The following is an 8,359-nucleotide window of genomic DNA, read 5'->3' as shown; positions in this document are numbered from 1 at the left end:
GGAATGATTCAATGTTAAGGGTTCATTCTTGGTAGCTGGTGAGTTATTTAATGCCCCTGTTGAGCATTAAAATTAATTGGGTCTAGACTAGCTTGCTTCCTAGTTCTGTTTAAGGTACTAGGTTTTTGCAACATTTGTTGCAATTCTTGTTTCTTTCCTTAAACTTAGAAAAGTTTGATGTCGAGCTGTATTGTTGTGGTTTCTTTTTCAGATCATCAAGGCTGAATCACAGGCTTTAATTTTGTTTTTAATATCGACTGAAAGCCATGGGCAACACTGTGTTCTAAGCCTTCTTTTTGTAAGGGCATGTAGTGTATCCTGAATTGTAGCCAGTTTCGTGTTGATAATTCTAAAACAGAGGTGGGTTTGGACATGGCATACAGGGGAGTCCAGTTTATAGCACTGAGTACGGTGTTGAGATTTGTTAGCTTACTATTAGAGCAATGAGTGAGAAGGTTACTTAAAAAACAGTCAGTAAAAACAAAAATGAAAACTCCAGCAAAGCTAGAACTTCCACCGAGTGACCTCCCAAACCTCTTGTATCAGAGGCACATGGGATAGATGCAAATGAATCTTATGAACATCAGGTGTTTCAGCTCAGTGGAAATTCTGAAAGCTCATGTCTCGTTTCATCGTTTTAATGGACAATTTCTGGCCATTAAAGCCAAACCACTAGCTGTGGATATGCATATTTCGGCCTTGTTATGACCTCATCAGCACAGCACAAGCAGAGTGTTTGACTGAGCATTAGAAACACAGGGCTTTTATACCCAGCTGATGTCCATTATCATTATGGTCACTGCAAAAATATCCCAAACAACAAACTAAAACAATGAGTGAGAAGGTCACTTAAAAAACAATCAGTAAAAACAAATATAAAATTTCCAGCAAAGCTAGAACTTCCACTGAGTGACCTCCCAAACCTCTTGTATCAGAGGCACATGGGATAGATGCAAATGAACCTTATGAACATCAGGTGTTTCATCTCAGTAGCAATTCTGAATGCCCATGACTCGTTTCGTCATTTTAATGGACAATTTCAGACCAATAAAGCCAAACCTCACTAGCTGTGGATATGCATATTCTAATGCTTAGTCAAACACTCTGCTTGTGCTGTGCTGATGAGGTCATAACAAGGCCAAAATATGCATATCCACAGCTAATGGGGTTTGGCTTTATTAGCCTGAAATTGTCCATTAAAACGACAAAACGAGTCATGGGCATTCAGAATTGCCACAGAGCTGAAACACCTGATGTTCATAAGGTTCATTTGCATCTATCCCATGTGCCTCTGATACAAGAGGTTTGGGAGGTCACTTAGTAGAAGTTCTAGCTTTGCTGTAGCTTATTATTAGGGAAAGATCTTCCTTCAATTATTTGAAGAGGTTGTTTATATGTTATGAATGACCAAGTGGATTTATTGGTCACTCAGAGCACTGGGGAGTATTTCAGTGTGAACAGACCTGTTTTGTAAGAGGAAGAAATTGTTGTCCAAAAGTAAGAAGGAGTGTGCCCTAAACTGGAAACACTTCTTTCTCAGCTTAAACAAGCAAATAAGACTTCTTGTGAAGTCCTGCAAAGCAAACTATGAATCTAAATTACTATCTTCAACTAAAGACAACCATAAGGCATTCTTTAGTTACATCTGTGGCCTAAAAGTTAAAGACCCTGATTTCCACTGAAGTGGTAGTTAATGATACCACATACATTGAGCCTATGGACATAGCAAACCTGTTAGTTTCTGTGAAAACTTCACTCCCTGTCCCCACCACACATACCCCATGACATTCCTTCTACCTGTCCCCCACCTTGTATTTCTAGAGAGCAGGTCGTAAATGCCCTCTCTAAGGCCAAAACACAGCATCCATGGGACCTGATAACATCCCCACTACATCCTGCATGGTCTCCAACAAGAATTAGCAACACCATTGGGTACTGTTTTCAGTCATAGTCTAAGCACCAGCTTCATCCCGGCTAAATGGAAAAGGGCCACCGTAATCCACTTGTACAAGGGTGGTGCTTCCACTGACCCCGGGAACTATAGACCTATTAGCCTGACTAGCCATATCTGCAAGGCCATGGGGCAAATCATCATGGACCCTATCAGCAAAGATATAGGTAATCTCCAAACACTTGACCCTACTCAGTTTGGATTTGTCAAAGGGAGATCATGCCTGTTAAACCTGGTGGACTTCTTTAAGGCAGTCACCAATGCCCTACATGAAGGGAAATCTGTGCATACAGCTTACCTAGACTTAGCCAAGGTGTTTGACACTATCCCCCACTCAGACATCATTGACAAACTCACCCAGCTAGGTATCAACCCTTATATCATTAGATAGCTTGCTAACTGGCTCACTGATAGAACCCATACAGTCAAAATAGGGGAATCCACCTCCAACAGCAGACCCGTAACTAGTGGTGTTTCATAGGGATCAGTCCTGAGAGCTCTACTATTTGGAATCTATTTCTCCAAAGTACAAGCAAAAACCTAAAAGTCTGTGGCTGACAAAGTTTGCTGATGACTACAAACTGGGAGCAGTCATAGAATCCCCAAATGATGTCAACATCCTACAAGAGGGGGTTATGTAAACAAATGATTGGTGCAAAAGTCGCAGCCATAAAGATAATGCAAAAACATGTATTATCATCGCTTTTGGTAAGAGTGATGCTCTTGCTAACTACCACATCAAAAGAAACACCCTAAGTATGCACTCAGCGGTGAGAGACCTGGGCATACAGGTTGACATCAACCTTACCTTTGATCACCCTGTCTCCACAGTGGTAAGAAGGACATTCTATATTGCTCATTTCATAAGTACAGGCATTGCCTTCAGAAAAAAAGTTATAACCTCCCTGTACTCTTCCCTCATCAGGCCAATAATTGAGTACACCACCCCTTTTTGTATTTACCTTTCCAGGCACCTGCAGCAACTGGAGTAACCACAAAAGTTCCTCACAAGGAGAATTCAAGGTATTCAGTATCTGTCCTATGTGAATCAGCTGAAATCACTGTCACTTTACTCCATTTCATACAGACTACCCAGGGACGATCTCTGCCTTGTGTATAAGGCAATCTCTGACTCTGCTTTATTGGAAATGCTGCATATCTGTAAGTCCAATGGTTCACAGGTTACTCACTCTAAAGGCCTTAACCTGGTATGTGACATTAATAGAACCTGCTGGAGGGATAGGTTTGTCTCCCTGAGGTTACCGCACCTGTGGAACAGACTCCCAATTCATGTCAAGCAGATCACCTCTTTGGCCCTCTTTAAGCGCAATCTGGAGGATTGGATGGATAACCATAAATTCACCCTGGGGGTTCCACCTGTGTCTCTCTTGGATAGGGGCAACAGGTGCTGATCCTGGAAACAAGGGCAGAACTTGGCTAGGCTTGTAAGTGCCCTAGGGCCATTAGCCTAGTAACTTCCTATGATCCTATGATTAACAGCATTATGAGTCAGCAAGATAGTTGGGGTTCTAACTTGTAAGGGCAGCAGTAGAGCATGAATGGTGAAATACCAGAGGTGTACTAGGTAATATACCAGGGTATCTGCAGGGGGACAGGGGGAAGGAGGTGATTAAATAAATATTAGAGGTGTACTAGGTAATATACCAGGGTATCTGCAGGGGGACAGGGGGAAGGAGGTGATTAAATAAATACCAGAGGTGTACTAGGTAATATACCAGGGTATCTGCAGGGGTAAATAGGTGACTAAATAAATACCAGAGGTGTACTAGGTAATATACCAGGGTATCTGCAGGGGGAAGGAGGTGATTAAATAAATACCAGAGGTGTACTAGGTAATATACCAGGGTATCTGCAGGGGGAAGGAGGTGATTAAATAAATACCAGAGGTGTACTAGGTAATATACCAGGGTATCTGCAGGGGGAAAGGGGTGATTAAATAAATATCAGAGGTGTACTAGGTAATATACCAAGGTATCTGGTGGGGGAAAGAGGTGATTAAATAAATACCAGAGGTGTACTAGGTAATATACCAGGGTATCTGCAAAGGGAAAGAGGTGATTAAATAAATACCAGAGGTGTACTAGGTAATATAGCAGGGTATCTGCAAGGGGGAAAGAGGTGATTAAATAAATATCAGAGGTGTACTAGGTAATATACCAGTGTATCTGCAGGGGGAAAGAGGTGATTAAATAAATATCAGAGGTGTACTAGGTAATATACCAGGGTATCTGCAAGGGGAAAGAGGTGATTAAATAAATATCAGAGGTGCACTAGGTAATATACCAGGGTATCTGCAGGGGGAAGGGGGTGATTAAATAAATATCAGAGGTGTACTAGGTAATATACCAGGGTATCTGCAGGGGGACAGGGGGGAGGAGGTGATTAAATAAATATCAGAGGTGTACTAGGTAATATACCAGGGTATCTGGAAAGGGAAAGAGGTGATTAAATAAATATCAGAGGTGTACTAGGTAATATACCAGGGTATCTGCAGGGGGAAGGGGGTGATTAAATAAATATCAGAGGTGTACTAGGTAATATACCAGGGTATCTGCAGGGGGACAGGGGGAAGGAGGTGATTAAATAAATATCAGAGGTGTACTAGGTAATATACCAGGGTATCTGCAGGGGGACAGGGGGAAGGAGGTGATTAAATAAATACCAGAGGTGTACTAGGTAATATACCAGGGTATCTGCAGGGGGAAGGAGGTGATTAAATAAATACCAGAGGTGTACTAGGTAATATACCAGGGTATCTGCAGGGGGAAGGAGGTGATTAAATAAATACCAGAGGTGTACTAGGTAATATACCAGGGTATCTACAGGGGGAAGGAGGTGATTAAATAAATACCAGAGGTGTACTAGATAATATACCAGGGTATCTGCAGGGGGAAAGAGGTGATTAAATAAATATCAGAGGTGTACTAGGTAATATACCAGGGTATCTGCAGGGGGAAAGAGGTGATTAAATAAATACCAGAAGTGTACTAGGTAATATACCAGGGTATCTGAGGGGGAAAGAGGTGATTAAATAAATATCAGAGGTGTACTAGGTAATATACCAGGGTATCTGCAGGGGGAAGGAGGTGATTAAATAAATATAAGAGGTGTACTAGATAATATACCAGGGTATCTGGAGGGGGAAAGAGGTGATTAAATAAATATCAGAGGTGTACTAGGTAATATACCAGGTATCTGCAGGGGGAAGTGGTGATTAAATAAATATCAGAGGTGTGCTAGATAATATACCAGGGTATCTGCAGGGGGAAAGAGGTGATTAAATAAATATCAGAGGTGTACTAGATAATATAACAGGGTATCTACAGGGGGAAGGAGGTGATTAAATAAATATCAGAGGTGTACTAGATAATATACCAGGGTATCTGGGGCGCGGGAAGCGCTGATTAAATAAATATCAGAGGTGTACTAGGTAATATACCAGGGTATCTGCAGGGGGAAGGAGGTGATTAAATAAATATCAGAGGTGTACTAGATAATATACCAGGGTATCTGGGGGGGGGAGAGGTGATTAAATAAATATCAGAGGTGTACTAGGTAATATACCAGGGTATCTGCAGGGGGAAGGAGGTGATTAAATAAATATCAGAGGTGTACTAGATAATATACCAGGGTATCTGGAGGGGGAAAGAGGTGATTAAATAAATATCAGAGGTGTACTAGGTAATATACCAGGTTATCCAGGGGAGGGAGAGGTGATTAAATAAATATCAGAGGTGTACTAGGTAATACACCAGGGTATCTGGGGGGGAGAGGTGATTAAATAAATATCAGAGGTGTACTAGATAATATACCAGGGTATCTGGAGGGGGAAAGAGGTGATTAAATAAATATCAGAGGTGTACTAGATAATACACCAGGGTATCTGCAGGGGGAAGGAGGTGATTAAATAAATACCAGAGGTGTACTAGATAATATACCAGGGTATCTGCAGGGGGAAAGAGGTGATTAAATAAATATCAGAGGTGTACTAGGTAATATACCAGGGTATCTGCAGGGGGAAGTAGGTGATTAAATAAATATCAGAGGTGTACTAGGTAATATACCAGGGTATCTGGAGGGGGAAAGAGGTGATTAAATAAATACCAGAGGTGTACTAGGTAATATACCAGGGTATCTGCAGGGGGAAAGAGGTGATTAAATAAATATCAGAGGTGTACTAGGTAATATACCAGGGTATCTGGAGGGGGAAAGAGGTGATTAAATAAATACCAGAGGTGTACTAGGTAATATACCAGGGTATCTAAAGGGGGAAAGAGGTGATTAAATAAATACCAGAGGTGTACTAGGTAATATACCAGGGTATCTGCAGGGGGAAAGAGGCGATTAAATAAATACCAGAGGTGTACTAGGTAATATACCAGGGTATCTGCAGGGGGAAGTAGGTGATTAAATAAATACCAGAGGTGTACTAGGTAATATACCAGGGTATCTGGAGGGGGGAAGAGGTGATTAAATAAATACCAGAGGTGTACTAGGTAATATACCAGGGTATCTGCAGGGGGAAAGAGGTGATTAAATAAATACCAGAGGTGTACTAGGTAATATACCAGGGTATCTGCAGGGGGAAGTAGGTGATTAAATAAATATCAGAGGTGTACTAGGTAATATACCAGGGTATCTGGAGGGGGAAAGAGGTGATTAAATAAATACCAGAGGTGTACTAGGTAATATACCAGGGTATCTGCAGGGGGAAAGAGGTGATTAAATAAATATCAGAAGTGTACTAGGCAATATACCAGGGTATCTGAAGGAGGAAAGAGGTGATTAAATAAATATCAGAGATGTACTAGATAATATACCAGGGTATCTGGAGGGGGGAAGAGGTGATTAAATAAATACCAGAGGTGTACTAGGTAATATACCAGGGTATCTGCAGGGGGAAAGAGGTGATTAAATAAATATCAGAGGTGTACTAGGTAATATACCAGGGTATCTGGAGGGGGAAAGAGGTGATTAAATAAATACCAGAGGTGTACTATGTAATATACCAGGGTATCTGGAGGGGGAAAGAGGTTATTAAATAAATACCAGAGGTGTACTAGCTAATATACCAGGGTATCTGCAGGGGGAAAGAGGTGATTAAATAAATACCAGAGGTGTACTAGGTAATATACCAGGGTATCTGCAGGGGGAAGGAGGTGATTAAGTAAATATCAAAGGTGTACTAGATAATATACCAGGGTATCTGCAGGGGGAAGGAGGTGATTAAATAAATATCAGAGGTGTACTAGGTAATATACCAGGGTATCTGGGGGGGGGGGGGAAGAGGTGATTAAATAAATACCAGAGGTGTACTAGGTAATATATCAGGGTATCTGAAGGGGGAAGAAGGTGATTAAATAAATACCAGAGGTGTACTAGATAATATACCAGGGTATCTGCAGGGGGAAAGAGGTGATTAAATAAATATCAGAGGTGTACTATGTAATATACCAGGGTATCTGCAGGGGAAGGAGGTGATTAAATAAATATCAGAGTTGTACTAGATAATATACCAGGGTATCTGCAGGGGGAAGTAGGTGATTAAATAAATATCAGAGGTGTACTAGGTAATATACCAGGGTATCTGCAGGGGGAAGTAGGTGATTAAATAAATATCAGAGGTGTACTAGGTAATATACCAGGGTATCTGCAGGGGGAAGGAGGTGATTAAATAAATACCAGAGGTGTACTAGGTAATATGCCAGGGTATCTGGAGGGGGAAAGAGGTGATTAAATAAATATCAGAGGTGTACTAGGTAATATACCAGGGTATCTGCAGGGGGAAAGTGGTGATTAAATAAATATCAGAGGTGTACTAGGTAATATACCAGGGTATCTGCAAGGGGAAGGAGGTGATTAAATGGAGAGAAAATGCTGGTAGAGACTTGGTCAACAAGTTAATGTAACAGTGTCTCTTCCATCCTAACAAGAGGAGGTGGAAAGCTGGGTAAATGAAACACTGCAGCCTAAATTTTGCCAGTGCTGTATATCCAGTGCATTTCACTCAATTAAAAAGTAGAAGCTCGAAACAGAAGAAGATAGTATACTTTATTAACACCAAAGGCTGCATCAGGAAATTAACTGAAAGTATAGCCTATAGTTGCCACCTAGACTACAAGTTAAAAAGAACTGTAAATGCAGCCTACCACTTAGGTTAAAAGTTAAAATGGCGAGATGAGAGAAGGTCAACAGCCTACCTGTCACACAGGCTGTTTGCATAGATTGAGAAGCACAGCCTGCCTGCCACCTAGGTTATGTGATTGGGGTATATAGCACAGCCTACCTGCCACCTTGGTCATGTGCTTAGGTTACGTAGCACAGTCCACCTGCCACCTAGCCTGTGTGCATGGGTTAAGTAGCACAGCCTACCTGCTACCTTGGCTG

General features: G+C 41.4%; 1 protein-coding gene across 2 annotated transcripts in view; it reads left to right on the top strand.

The window, feature by feature from the left end:
• Positions 1–8,359, top strand: part of RUFY2 (RUN and FYVE domain containing 2) — a 2,497,315-nt gene that overhangs the window by 599,755 nt on the left and 1,889,201 nt on the right. The window lies entirely within an intron of this gene.

This window comes from Protopterus annectens, chromosome 14.part0 (genome assembly GCF_019279795.1).
Source record: "Protopterus annectens isolate FY-2018-M chromosome 14.part0, PAN1.0, whole genome shotgun sequence".
NCBI lineage: Eukaryota > Metazoa > Chordata > Ceratodontiformes > Protopteridae > Protopterus > Protopterus annectens.
Note: the sequence above shows the minus strand (reverse complement) of the source record. Positions and strands in the feature narration are given on the sequence as shown.